Below are 16261 nucleotides of genomic sequence, written 5' to 3'. Positions count from 1 at the left end.
TTTTTGGTAGTCTCGAGTCATTGAAAACATGCATGCCGACATCTCCTATTGGTTGATATGTCAAGAAACAAGAATGTTTATTTGCTAATTAATAGCATTACATGCACACCCGACGACCGAGAAGGAGCAAGGAACCTCGTGGTGGAGCGTGTGCACTCATAATATTTTATATTATTCAATGATATAATATCAACCAATCATCTCCATAGTAGACCGGAAGTGTACGAAACATGGCAACCCAATGTAGTTACATCATACTACATGGATAACCCATGCTATCACCATATTTCTTGGTCTCTCTCAAAGTGCGACGGGCTGGCGTTTTTGCCGTCTATTGAGGTCAGTTAACTCATCACATGTTAGCGACATGCGAAGAGCATTCTAAAAAATTACTATACTCTATTGTTATGCCAAGAAGAGGAAGCACTTTGACCGACGGACCAAACGAGACAGGCGTGTCGTGCCGTGAGTGGGTCCAGTTTCTCGTTTTGAACTTGTTTGGTGTAGTAGTAACACTTGGTTTTGACTATTGATAATATTTTATATAGGTCCTAATGTATTCTTCGAGGATGCCTTTGACTATTGATACAATTTTACGTAATTTGAAAACTATATCATTTGAAGATCCTTTCGCGTTCCGTTTAAAAAAAGACCCTTTCATGTACGGATTTGATGTATGCTTTGACCAACTTGCATGTCCTATACTACTCTTGTTTGGATACTCTAACTTAGCTAGAGGTTAGACAACTCATGACTAACCATGAACTAACTGTAGCCAAAGAGGTGTTTGGTGACTGGGTTAGATTGACAATAAATGCACTTGATGGAGAGAGAAAAGTGATTTTTTCAGTGGGCCCAATGAGAACATCTCCAATTAGCACCTCTTGGGTGGGATAGTTTTTTTGATGAGTTCGGTGCAACTTGCTCCAATTTAACCCTCATGCTTGGATACTTTAGGGCTATTTGAGACCCAACTAGCTCAAACTAACTCTAACTCATGGATCCAAACAGGGCCAAAGTTAGTCTCAGAAAACGCATTAAGCCCTATATGCATGGACAGACGGAGTACATGATACTAGCAAATGCTCACCATTAGTAGTAGTTCATTGGTTAGTTTCAATTTTTGATTCATTTGCTATGCTGCTACCGTCCAATATTCATGTGTGGTTGTTTCTAGAGTAAAAAAAGGAGGTACTAGTACTTACTGAGGGAAAGGTGAAGTGATGGTTGCTTCGCCCGAGCAACTTCTTACTCTGGGAATATGGGAGTACCAGCGGATTCAAAGAATAGAGAAATGATGGTTGCTTCGTCCGAGCAACTTATTCTGGCGAAGGTGGGGCTCTATGATTTTACTGCTCACTAGTCATTACTACTGCGGTGCAACAACTGGGGTGAATCTTTCCATGCAGTTATGCACTCAATATTGCTACATGGCAGGTGGAGCCGGATGAAGGATGTCCCACATGTCGGTGAAACAAAGTTGAATTGTTTCTGGCATTGCTAACAATCCTTTAGGATTTGTTTATATGTACGCATAATTTTAATGAAATTGTACTAGGATGCTATGAAGGTTTCAACTTTGGTTCCCACAGGAAAAAAGGTTTCAACTTAGGATTGATGTGTCCTCTTGCCTCAAGATTATCTCGTTACAACACTCCATCAAATACAAATGAAACTACCATGGTTGCTAATGCATCTCAATGGTTTGCAGATCTGCGCCAATATTCACATCACAACTGAAGACAAAATTGTGAGAAGGTGTACAAATAAAGAAAAATATATAATTGATCAATGTTGTTCGTAGGCATGGCTCCATTTCCTGGGCACACTGTTCATTGGTTGGAAGCTAGTTTCACCCAACTCTATAGCCAAAAAAGAGGTGTATCACTATAAAAAAAATACATTTCCGCGATGATACGTGTTTGTCATAGTAGGTCACGTTTTCTGTCATGCATGTACATCCATGATAAATTTATGACAGAATCAAGATAGTCATACCTGTGCTGTCGTAGAAGTGTTCCATGACATTACCAAAATTATCATCATGGAAGTGTCCACTTCCATGACGATAAATCGCGCATCACAGAAGTGCTTTCGTCAAGGGTGACCGACACGTGGCATCCACCGTAACGAAACGCCGTTAAGCTATCGAGTCCGATTTTGGATCCGATAACCCGTTAACAACCCCGACCAATGGGGATTTTTCCACGTGTAAAATCATCATTGGCTGGAGGGAACACGTGTCGGCTCGCCGTTGGGACAGATGTCATCCACTCATTGGACCCAAAGCGCCTATGATACGTCGACACGTGGCACGGACCAAAAGAGGCCCATTCCTGTGAAAAGGCCGGCCCGTTTGACTTGGTCAAAAGGTGGCGGGCCGGCCCACGGCAAGCCTGTTAATGGCATGTTCACATATAGCCCATTTACAGCCCGCTAACCCAGGGCCCGCTTACGACCTGTCCGAATTAAGCCTAGTAGCGTCATCTGGGCCGTCCAATATAATTCCAGCCTGTTTTAACTTCCGGCCCATGTAGGGACCATGACGTATTTTGGCCCATATGAGGCCCTTAGTAACCCTCGGCCTATTAATGGCCCGTGGTAAAACTGGCCTGTAATGAACAGTGTATCACTTTATACCCATTAACGGCCCATTATTCCGTTGGGCCATTTCCAGCCCATGTTATCTTTCAGCCTTCTCAGGGCCCATTTATTCTTGGGCTCATTTCCAGCTTCGTTTACTTTCGGCCCGTTACTGTCATTTTTCTTCTTATGGGCCAAATTCAGCCCGTGGTTACAGTCGGCCCATTTGTGGCCCATTAATACGTTGGAACGTTTTCATAGCGTCATCTAATACGGCCGATTAATGACGACCCGTTATGGTCGGCCCGTTATGGTCGGCCCGTTATGGTCGGCCCGTTATGGTCGGCCCATGAACGGACGATTTCAACTCTAGCCTATTTATGGCCATAATGTGGTCTATTATTGGCCCTTGTTTGGCCGACTGATCATACGGCCCGTAGAAGGCCCATTGATGATACGGCCCGTAGAAGGCCCATTGTGTCTATGGCCCGTATAAGGCCCATTGTTTCTACGCCCCATAGAAGGCCCATTGTTTCTACGGCCCTTAGAGGGCCCATTATTTCTACGGCCCGTAGGAGGCCCATGTTAAGTACAGTAAATATGTAGCCCATGGTTAATGTGGCCTAGTTTTAAAAAATAGGCTATTGCGGCCACTAGCAAACCGCGGAAAAAGAACTGCACTGATTACAAGAAAACAAATAAACAAGACAATAAGGAAATAAATAGGCAAGCAACTTACGCTAGGCTATCATGGCTATTACACATGTTACATCCACTGGGCATCAAAGTTCGCCACCAGTGCAAATATAGGGAACAAAGCAGCATATAAACGCCGCAGAAAAACAAGTCCAGAACTGAAACCACTTCAGAAGAGCTCAAGAAAAAATATCTTTGGTACCCATAATGCTGGCAAGATGCTTAGCAAGCTTATTAACTTTCTCTTGTTTGGCGCTTAAATCCTCCAGCACTTGCTATTGCACCAGAAAGTATGCATCTGAATTCTGCAGGGACTTCCTTAGTCCTTCGGCTTCCTGTCGCATAACATCTGATCGATGTCTTTCAACTTGAAGTTGAGACTCAAGAAGCCGAACTGATTCAGGCAGCGAGTTCGAAGAGCTGGTGCCAACAGTAGTAGCCAGTAACTCGAACACTACATCAAGATAGGACTTTGGGGTTGTCTCAGTGTCTTCAATATAGTTTTTATTAGCATTCTTGGAGACCAACAGGGATGTCTCACTATCTTCAACCTTATCTGCATTACTTCCTGTACCATTGCATAACAGGGTAATCTTCTCCAATATTTTATCCGCATTCTAAAAGAGAAACAAACAAACAATAACAACACTGTACCATTGCATAACAGGTTTACAATGTAGTATATGAAACTCATTTTGGTAAACCAGTTCAGTAGTAAGGTGGTCAGGATAACAGCATGAAACAAACATATATCTATGTAGCATGGTCACTGTATGGTCTATATCATTCTAGTTTATGTTGCCCAATCAAGATAGATACAGTTTGAATCATATCTATTTAAGAAAAAGCAGCTTAGACAGAATATAAGTGTGGGAAACTACACAACAATAACAACACTTGTAAGGTGCATGGCATGAGAATATAACTGTTTATTCAATTGAAACTGAAATCAACATAGAGCAAGTTACAACAGCAAACACGTTAAAGAAACAGGTTTAAAACATACCTGTTGTGCCATTGGAGTTTCAATTGCATCCTTCAAATTTGAAATTAGTTGGTATGAGTAAATACAGTGATGCAAGAGTAAAGTAATATGAACCATAGCTACGTAACCTAACCTGAGAACAATTCTTCTTCTGCTTTAAGCATTGACTTGGGGTTCGGAGTGGTGGTCCTTGTGCTTTGGGCACTACAGTTGCCTTACTAACTGCTCATGTTTGGGTGCTCTGTGGTGGAGATGGTGTTGTGTCAACGGGAACTGGGTTACTATCTGCTGGGGTTGGGGTTAGAAGGGGTGTAGCTGGTTCTCTGTCCAACTTGGTAGGGGTACAATCTGCGTGAGTCTGGGTTATGTGTGGTGCGACTGGGACAGAGAACCCAAACATAACCCAGACTCATGCAATACAACATATGCATGATATGAGTAATATAACCCTGCCAAGTTTGAGCATACACCTCAGGGGGACAATAGGTCTGGTCATCTGCCTCTGAATCCTCCTCTGAAGAGCTATTTGTAACCAGCAAGATATCTGCTTCACCAGGTAGCATTGTCTGCTCTGAAGATCTTGTTTTCACTCCAGATTTCTCCATCACCAATTCAAATGGCTGATGCACAGGAAGAGCAGTTGAATATACAAACATTGTCGACAAAAGCAATGAGAAATACAAAAAAGGACGGCATGATATAATTCACATATATGACGCTTGGCTAAACGACATGGCATTGCATAATTCACATATATAATGCCTTGCAACAAGATAGCATTGCATAATTCACATATATAATGTCTTGCAACAAGATGGCATTGCATAATTCACATATATAAATGGTAATTAGACACTAAACAGGTGGCATTCACACAAAGCATGTCTAAAATAAGCAAATGACATAGCAATGCAAGATACCATACGCACGCTATGAGCATCATAACCTTGCCAAGTTAGAGCATGCCCTCGGGGCGGGGGGGGGGGGGTAGGACTGGTCATCTGTCTCTGAATCCTCATCCGAGGAGCTATGTGTAACCAGCAAGACATGTGCTTCGTCAGATAGCATGATAGCATTGTCTGCTCTGAAGACCTTGTTTCCACTCCAGATTTTTCCATGACCGTGCCGAATGGCTAATGCACAGGAAGAGTAATTGAATGTACTAAAATTGTTGACAAATTTAACACGTAATAAAAAAATGACGTCATGATATAATTCACATATAAGATGGCTGGCTAACCAGGGTGGCATTGCAAAATTCACATATATGATGCCTAGCTAAACAAGATGGCATTGCATGATTCACATATACGATAGAGAAACTAAACAGATGGCATTGACACAAAGCATGTCTAAACTAAGCAGATGACATCTTTAATGTATACAGTAAGCAATGTAAGGCACCATATGCATAATATTACCAACATCAGCATGCCAAGTTAGAGCGAAGGCCTCATGGGGTAAATAGGAGTGGTCTTCTGCTTCTAAATCCCCCTCAGAACAGTTATCTTCCGCTTGATTACGATCCGAAATGGGTGGAGGGGGGCTGCCTTTGCGCCCACCGTGGAGCGACGTCTGCATGAAATTTTATTTCCACGCAAGGCTCGTCTCTTTTGCTCTACATGTTTAGTTCCATTGTGTACAATAATTGACATGTATATGAATAAAACATAGTGATATTATGTAAGGAGTGCATGCACAAATCCAGAGTGATGGTAGCAAATTGTGGATAGACCCTAAACAAATTATAGTAGGCAGATAATAGTTTTAGTTAAAAAATAGAGATAATGGCTCCTTTAATGTTTGTTTGCACCCAACATGAAACTCATAGTAGACACCCGAGATTAACTAGATAATAGACATATAGTACTGATTGCTGCCCCAATATGTACCCCACAACCATTTAAAAACTCAAGTTTCAACATAAGTTTGGACCTGAGTAAGAGTCTAATAGGTGAACATGCTGATAAAGTAGCATGTCATCATATTAAGCGATGCATAACGTAAGCAGACACGGAAGAGTGTGACCTCTCTTGCGGACCCGTGTAGTCCTCAAGGTCATCTTCTCAGTTGATGATGGTAATGCAGTTGTCGTGGCTGCCGGCGGCGGGGAAGAAGATCTGAGGCGGCGAAAGACAGTCTGGAGAGCGAATCCCTGCTGTGGTGAACCCTTCCATCGTTGGAGCAGCTGAGCTGGGGTGGAACACAGGACCGCAGGAGCAAGAGAGACCACACAAGGTTTTCTTTGACACATATCTGTAACAGAAGTAATTGTGTAAGGGCTTGTTTGAATTTGAGGATTCTAACAATGCATGGATAGGAAATAGACAGGAATAGGATAGGAATGCACGTGCAAAACAGAGAATTTAAAAACACTGGATTTCTGCCAATCTGGGTGTTTGGTTCACAAGAATTGGAAGATCACAGGATGCAAAGAAGCATGGTGAGATTAAGTCAAACCACAAGAAATGTACAACCTCTTTGGCGAAGCCATGTCGATCTCAGCGTGATTGGGTTGGCCGATGAGGATGCTCCGGCTGACTTGGCTGTTGGAGGAGGGCAAAAAGATCTTAGGTGTCTGGAGATGGAGCCCGAGGTACTGCTCCGCTGTGATGGAGGGTTTCGTCTTGGAGGAGCTCTGGTGAGTTGTACGACGTCGAGGCTGAAGTAGGACAAGAGAGACAACGTTAACCTGAGTGGAATTCTAATAGCATCTCCAATAGATGACGTAAAATACATAACCACAAACTGCTAGATGTATACATCAGCCGCTCATCTCTGAACTTAACTGTCAAAACTAAATTTAACTGTCCAAACTAAACTTAACTATCGAAACTGAATTTTACTGTCGAAACTGAACGAACTAGAGGTGAGGCTACAAGTCAGTCGACTGACTCTTTCATCTCTGGTCAATCGATTTTGCAGCCGTTGGATATGAAATCAAGGGCATGCAGTTCATCTTCAACCTCCACCCCTTGAGCCGCCAGCCACCGCCGGCCAAACAGGCGCCCCCCGCCACCCGCGGCCGGCGGTGCTCCGCCCCGCCCGCTGTCAGGACCCCGATTCCAAGTCACATCGATCTAGCCGGTAACACCTCATATCACTTTGCGGCCTCACGCACGGTAATCCCACGGGTGTCGCCTTACCATGGCCCGGGACCGTTTGCGCCTTTTGGCTCACGTATATGATAGTGTCGCTAGCATCCATATGACAGAGAACCCGGGCCGACATGGCTAGTCGTGAACCCAAAGAGGCACTAACCTATGGGGACAGGCATACATGAATCACATCGAGCATGTCGGTCAGCAGCGTGTGAATCCGGGCTGTAGCCCTGGGCTAACAGGACTCCGGGAACCCGGGCTGTAGCAGGCTAGGCAGGACTCCGGATGTCACCGCGTGACATTTCCCCGAAGGGACAAACACAGGAACGAAGTGAATCACATGCCGGCCAGTCAAGTGTTCCGGAGCAGTAGTGCTGGGCTAGCAGGACTCCGGTGAACCGGGCTGTAGCGGACTACTATGGCTCATGGAAGCACAAGACTACATTTCCCCATAAGAGAGGCTACCAAGGATAAACAACTAGGTTGTCGGATCCCACACATACCAAGCATTTCAATCATACACACAATATGCTCGATATGTGTAAATACAACATGGCATCACAACATAACTCTATGACTCAGAGTATTTATTCATTAGGCTCCGAGGAGCCAAGCATTACAAACATGGGTCTCATGACCCAACATACAGAGCATACAAGCAACAAGCACATGCGGAAGCTTAACTTGTCTGAGTACAGACAACTACAAATGAAGAAGGCTCAGAAGCCTGACTATCTACAAGACTCTCCCAAGGTACAAGATCGTAGCTGAGGTAACAAGCTAAACGCCGAAGTCCACATGGAGCTACTAGCGAGACTGACGTCTCTCTGCAAAACATAGAATAAGAAAACGTGAGTATAAATGTACCCATCAAGACTTACATCAGAACTATCTACATATGCATCAGTATCAACAAAGGGGGGTAGTGGAGTTTAACTGGAGCAAGCCAGCTTTGACTCAGTGGCTAACCTGAACTACGACTGCAAGCAACTCTTTGAGGTAGCGCACATGATTCCACATATTCACCATACCAATACACCACTATGGATCCGCTCCCGTCTCCCTGTGAGAATGCCATCCATAGCACTCACACTTATCTTACGCATTTTAGAGTATCCACTTTCACGTGTCTATGAACTATGCAAGGGGTCCAAGTTTCCATATCGGAGGAATCCGGCTATTCGAATAGATAATGATAATGCTGCAGGGGTGTACTTCTTCACACACGCTCTCACCCCTTACCACCATGTACACGTCGTGTATCTCGGCAACCTTCAAGCGGAAGCATGGTGAGGGAGTCGGCCACGACCTGACTAATCACACAAGTCTCTCGTCCAGGTTTATTGCCTATTCGGGTTCCATCCGCAAGGAGATCCGGCCGGGGTGTCGCTCATGGCCTCAAACGATGTGTACAGGGTTCCCAAGCCCACCATCCGGGTGCCACTTGGTACACCGGGCCACTATGCCTAGTCTGTCCCAAGCCCACCTGTACTGGGTGCCACTTGGTAGACTACTAACACTACCTACAAACACCAGAAACTAGTTGCAACTCCTGGACAGAGATCGAGTTGATTAATAAGTCGAGAGAGCTTGGAGCGCCTGGAGCCCAATGTGTGGTAGTAACTGTTCATGGATCACAAACACGAAACTCAGTTCCTGAGGACGGCTGCAATGAGACAACCCACCATGTACTCCTACATGGCCTCTCACCGCTACCTTTACCAAATCATGTTCACACACTTAGCTCACACACAGTAGGACATGTTCACCTCATTCCAATGCATCCCCGATGAATCGGACCTGACTCAACTCTAAGCAGTAGCAGGCATGACAAACAAGCATGAATGAGTAGGCACATCAGGGCTCAAACAACTCCTACTCATGCTAGTGGGTTTCATCTATTTACTGTGGCAATGACAGGTCATACATAGGAAAGGGGTTCAACTACCGCAGCATGTAACAGTTGAATCGCTGTTGTCCTAATGAAGTAAAAGAGAGCGGAAGCGAGAGAGTAGGATTGTATCAGAATGAACAAGGGGTTTTTTGCTTGCCTGGCACTTCCGAAGATAGCATTGGGTCTTCATCAGTGTCAACGATCAAATCGTCGGAACGTCGTCTACTGAGAGGGGACAAACACCGGCAATAGAGGGAAACATAATCAATGCAATGCAACAATATGATGCATGAATGTGACATGGCAATATGCTGTTGATTGGCCTAATGCAACTAGCAACAAGTTAAATGGAGTTGGTTTGAACACTAGGTTCAAATTCAAACTCCATATGTGTTTTATTAAATGCCATTTATATGAATTGTCCTAAACAGAGGATATAAGTTGCTCTAACATGCATGAAAATGCCATAAATAGATTCTTTGGATTTTTCTGATCATTTTTCATATATAATTTGTTTCAGTTGGAGTTATGGTTGAATTTCTATGATTTTTAGAAGTTTATACTATTTTTGGAATTTCCTGAATAAGAATAAATCCAGAAAAGGCATTACTGTGTCAGCATTGCATCATGCTAACCTCAGCAGGTCAACAGACCCGGTCTAGGTCAAACCTGACCAGTGGCACCCACTGGTCAGTGTCTCAGTGTTGTTTAGGGACGCTAATGTGTGGGCCTAGTCAATGGCCACGTCAACATGGTGAATGCTGACGCGTGGGGCCACTGGGATTAGTTAATACTAAGCAGAAACTTAATCTAAGCTTAATTAGGTGGCGGGGCCCTACTGTCAGTCTCACTAGGTGGTAACTAACTGCGTCATTAGCCTAAACTAATCTGCCACGTCACATCGCCGGAGTTACACCGGCGGCGACCAAAACGCGGCGGAGAAACACTGGGTTGGCTCGGGTTTTGCCCACGGTCAACCAAATCGACCGTAGTTTGGTCCTACGCGTAGCTGGGACTCGCGCGCATCTGGTAGGGCAAACGGAAGGGGCTGGGGTGGAGCGAGCTCGCCGGAGTCGAGCTCGTAGCGGCGGCCGGCGTTCGGGTGTTGAGCGAGACGGGGCTACAGAGCACGGGGAGATGGATGGGTGTGTGCGTTATGCTCAGGGGAGTGCGGTCAGTTCGGTGGTGAGCTCAGACGAGAGTGGCGGTGGCTAGAACAACGGCGGCATCATGCGCGGCGGAGCCGAGCTCTCGGCCATGGCGGAGATGCATCCTGGAGCTCGCGAACGCGAGGGGGAAGAGAGGGTTTCAGCATGGAGGCTCACAGCGGGTCTGGCAGCAACAATGGCGAGATGCTCAGCGGGCTCGGGCAGGCTTCGGAGTCGGCGAATCGTTGGCGGCGATCCACGGCCGAAGGTTGAAGACGACGGCATAGGCGAGGCTGCGGCGCGTCTGGCGTCACGTGGCTTGGTCAAGAGGAAGAGGGAGTCGCTGCGGAGCCTCTGGGCGATACATAGAGGGGTAGGGTGGCCGGTGGCGGCGGTAACGGCGAGCGGCGGCGACGGGCGTGTTCGGTCGTGCTCGGAGAGGGAGCTAGAGGAGAGGGAGAGAGCTATAGAGTGAGGGGGGAGTTAGAGGGGGTCGAGGGAGGTCCAGAGCGAGGGGACCAGCACGGGGAGGCCAAGCAGGAGGTGGCGCTGCTCGGCTGCGGCATGCCTGGCACGCAACTGCTCCTACTGGTAGCAGCTTGAAGAAGCTTGCTGGAGCTAGTGGGCCGGGCCTCTCTGGTGGGCTGGACCAGCAGGAGTTGGGCCAGGTGGACTGGACAGGTAAGCTCCAGGTAAGGTTGCTCTGTTTTATTTTTCTGTTATGTTTTCTTTTGTTAAATATTCTGCCACTGTTCAAAATTCAAAACAATTTCAAAACAGTGACAAAACCCTTTGAATAATTTTATGTTGCAAAATGGACATTTCCAAATGCACATAAAATGTTTCAAAGATATTTGAAATTATATTCTAGTTATATGAATATAACTCAAATTCAAATAGCTATTGATTTAAATTCAGAGTCCCAAAAATAAATCCTTAAAAATGTTCCTAAATTCTGGTTTGATATATAGCTCTTGCCAAAATTCTCAAACATTGCAAAAGGACATCTTGGAAACAAAGAATGAGATTTCCATGGTTCTTTGCCCTTCTTTTATTTAAGTTTATGAGGCTTCCACTTTCCTCAATTCCAAGTTTCAGAAATTTAGACATGATGCAAGAAAGATACAAACACTTGGCAGCACCAGAAGCTAGGGATGTGACAGCTACCCCGAAAACACTCCCCACTGCCGGTCCGCCGCCGCCCCGGCCATCCCTGTAGCCCCCCCCCCCGTGCCGAGCTTTTTCTCCGACGATCCCCATGCCACCGCCCCACCACCACCGGCGACCACCGCCCCACCCTGAACCCTAAGATAGATAGTGGAGTACCTCTCCAGCGAGCCCCCCTCCCTGCTGCGGCTGGTTCTTCCTTAACTCCGGCGAGCCCCCCACCCCCTGAAAATCAACTGACCCAAAAGTCGATTCAGTCGAATGAAGTGTAGCTAAATCGGAGCAGCATCACAAGCAAGAGCAAGAGCAAGAGCAGCAGCGTGAGCAAGAGCAAGATCAAGAGCAGACCAGGCAGGGGACCAAGAGCAAGAGTAGAGCAGCAGCGCGAGCAAGGGCTAACGCAGCAGCAGCTCCTACTGATGTGGACGTCACCGCCGAGGGAGCGACGCCGTGGAGGAAGTGGCCGGCAACGCCGTCGTGGATGGAGCCGCGTCGTGTCGGCTCGGGACCGAGCGCCGGCAGCACCGTGAGATCGAATCAAGAAGAAAGTGTGGCTATTAATGTACAACCTCTTTGGTGGCACCGATTAGGCCACAGCTTCATCCGAGGAAACGGTGATGATGATGCTCTTCCGGTGGTGAAGGTGAAGACGGTGGTGTGGGAATGGAGGTGGCGTGAAAGAGGAGGGGAACGTCGGGGCAGCTCCTTGGAGGTGGAGGACGGTGTGGCTGAACCGGCGGGACGACTAGATCGATGACGGATCCTCATCCGGTACGGTGGATGAGGGAAGTCGAGGTGTTGCTATGGACGACGTCGTCGGGGAAGAGGCTCCGGCTGGGTGGCGGACGGAGGACGGTGTGGGGCTTCGCGGGTTTTGCCGACCTCGGTGTACGAATGGGTGGGCGGATGGGATGGGAGTGGGGAACCATGGCTTAGGGACACACTTGTCTGAAATGTGGGGTAAGTTACGAAAGTACCCCACCGATTTGAGGCTGTTCTTTCGGTTTAGGGGTATTACGGGCATTTTGCGTGTCGGGATTTCACAGGAGGTGGGAGTTTTCGCGCGCGTTGTAATTTTGGAATAGCAAGGCGCGGGTTGAGATGGAGGGAGTTGTCGGAGCACAACGAGACAAAGATATATCTTAAATATTTCAGGCTAACAAGGCATGGGTTGAAGAGGCGGGAGTTTCGCAGCACGATAGACAGAGACGCTAGCTTGAAATTTCGGCATAACAAGGCGCGGCTTGAAATTTCGGGAGAACAAGCTTAACGTGTACCCCAAAAAAGACAACTTAGACTATTATGATATATTACATACAATGTGTTTAACACGCACAACACACACACATACACCATTTAGACTAGTAAGGTACACGTGCATTACAAGCATGAGATTTGGCAACCAAATTATGAATAAATACCACATTATAGCATGTAAGCTTTGAGTCATATATGCATGATGTAGATGTTCGTTTAATTCTTATAGTTCATTTCATTCAAAATCATCTAGTTTTTATAAGAAAGCTAATCTATTTTAAGATTCATGGAATTGTGCGTTGTAAGGCATAGACTAAAAACAAATCATGTAGAAAAACATTTGGGCAATTCTGATATGGAAGATTCTAGAACAAAGAAGAAGTGCTTGTGTTTTGAGGTTTGTGCATTATGCTTAAGTTCAACCATAGAGTCTTCTAGATTGTACATGTGGAAAATCTGGTGGAATATAGATGATATCCAACGGCCAGTAGTGCTCAAATTTGCCAGCTCTGCACCATTGGATTGGCCTCATCCAACGACCATCTTTCAAAGTTAAAGTCATCCGCACACTATATAAAAATATAATATATAATATACATATAAGGGTATAGATATAGATATGTGATGCGAAAGCCACCCATCATCTCCAATTAGAATAGTGTGTCCATGCACGGATGCAATGTGGCCAAACGATGTCTGCCATCGGCATCTCAAATTCAAACCAATCTGACCTTGTTCAATGTGTATACATTGCAACATGCTCATTTCCAAACCACACTACGCAGATCTCCGTTATATTCATGCATGCATGGGTTTCAAACATCATGATCTCTTATTCAAATATTTGAATTCAACTTTACATTGATTATGACCTCACCTAGTCTTTTACACCCACACATTGGTCTTCTATTTATAATTGTACCACGAACTTTCTCTCGTGCATGCATGCACACACACTACCAGTCGACATTATCCATCGCACACATGCAATGTTTTTCTTCAGTTCGGTCTCCCATGAAGGCACACACACACACACATCCCCTCTCCATCATATCGGGCATTCTTTACTTCTCACGTGCATGCGCAACAATCGATGTTCATCTATGTGTGTGTGTGTGTGTATATAGCTAGGTCTTTCATAGTTTTCCACATAAACCGGTAAATCTATATATCTAGTGAGGTCTCACCCTCTTTCCCACGTCCACATCGATCAATCTATACCTCTCTATATAGGGTTACATATATAGCTAATACACCCACATTAATTATATATCCAACGCCCCCTCTCATCATCCATGCCTTCCGCTTCATCTCTCAGATGTGCGCACAATGGCGAAGACAGGGGGCAGCAAGGGCCCTGCCCCCCAAACATCACTATATATCGAGGCTAATATGAATGTGATCATTAGACAATTGCTGGTAAAAATAGTTTAAGTTGATGAATTGGCCCTCCTCGTAAAGGATTAGCAATGCTTGCCCCCTAGCTCATGGGACATTTTTCATGGCTCCGCCACTGCGCGCAACAGCGCACGTTCTCGCCCCCTCTCTCTAAATATCGATCTCGCAGTTGTGCACTCCTTCATAGTCTCCCTCCACTCGGCCCCTCGCACCATCTTCTAGCCCCCCACCGGATTTTGCCACATGTACAATCTAGCAGACACCATGGTTGAGCTTAAGCATAATGCACAAATCTCAAAACAACAATGGTTCTCCTTTGTTCTAGAATCTTCTGTATCATAACTGCCCAAACTTATTTTCTAGTTGAATTGCCATTATTTGTTTTTACTTTATGCTTTACAACGCACAATTCCATGAATCATAAAATAGATTAAGGGCTTGTTTGATTCAAATGATTCTCGAAGGAATTTTGGAGGATTCTAATCCTTAGGAATTTTTCCTATCTTGGTTGTTTGATTCGTAGGATTGTAAACCATAGGAATTTTTCCATATGATTCATTTGCACTAGATTTCATAGGAAACATCCCGTCCACTCAAACCTCTTTGAAATAATTCTGCATTTTTTCTATGCACAATCAAACACTCGTACCATCCTATAGGATTCAAGACGACATTCCACTCTAATCCCATGCTCTTCCTATTCCCGCGTTTTGGAAATCCTACGAATCAAAGAGGCCCTAGGTTTTTTATAAAAACTAATTGATTTTGAATGAGATGAACTATAAGAATTAGACGAAGGTCTACATCAGTCATATATGACTCAGAGCTTACATGCTACAATGTGGTATTTATTCGTAATTTGGTTGCAAAATCTGACGCGTGCAATGCACGTGTACCTTACTAGTACTTCGAGTATGTGCAAAACACAATGACACGCTACACAGTGTCTCTCTTACAGTTCATGAAGCCACGTGGCACATGTGGAGGCGTTGTCGTGACATCCTTGTGTGGATTGATCACAGTGACGTGCTGCTGGTTCCAGAAGAATGTACCCGTCCTCCCTTAGCCGCATTAGCGGTACATGCACGAAGCAAAGATGTGCACGCACGGCACGCATGCACTCATTCCATCGCACGCACACGCGGGTACACGGGCGGACGCAATTTTGTACCAAGATCCACCCCATGTGATAATTTGACGCGTGTAAAGTCCTTCACTTTATTGATGGTCAATTAATACAGCGCATGCAAATTGAGTGGACGTGAGGGCGGAAGAAAGACATTACTACTCCATTGCGCGCATGCGAGTAGTTAAATCATGGGTTGCTAGTAGTACTTCCATTGGTCTCCTTCGTATTTTGTGTGTGCGTCTTCCTTCTTTTTTGGGGATGATAATCCTCCTTCTTCTTTTGCTCCCGTGTTTCTTATTTTGCTTCGGGTGTTTGGACGCACGTGCCACCTTCTCTGCGAGGCATGAATAGAACAATGCTAAAAATGATATGACTAGCAAATTAGATCATTCTTTATCGCCAATAGAACAATGCCTCTTGCTAGTAATATATAATAAGAGTAGAGAGTGGAGGATATGGCATTGGGCTGCCGTGTTTCGTGCTCCTCCGTTGTACTCCAGTGGAAAACTTGAGTATACTGCATGGTTCTTTGCTCCTCCTCAGGTCGTCGGCATATTTATACAAGCAGTCAAATCACAAGGCCCCGCCTTCCAGTGGTAATGAGCCGTAAAATCACAAAGGCCCTCGCCTTTCGTGAAAAGGACCAAGCTAGACTGCCCCGCCCTCTAGCCTTTTAAAAAATGTATACATTTGTACAGTAGTAGTATCGATGGATAGCGCCATGGAGCAAAACTAACAAGATGTAATTAAAGAAAAAAGGTGGTACATATAGAGAGCGCTTGTCGCCAAATTATGCATATACTATATGACACTACCCACTATGAAGGTACTAGTAACATAGACTAGTAATTGGTCTATGTTACTCTCCACTATGACCAGCCAAAGTCCAGCACGGATACCAAC

This window comes from Triticum urartu, chromosome 2 (genome assembly GCF_003073215.2).
Source record: "Triticum urartu cultivar G1812 chromosome 2, Tu2.1, whole genome shotgun sequence".
In the NCBI taxonomy this organism is placed as follows: domain Eukaryota; kingdom Viridiplantae; phylum Streptophyta; class Magnoliopsida; order Poales; family Poaceae; genus Triticum; species Triticum urartu.
Note: the sequence above shows the minus strand (reverse complement) of the source record.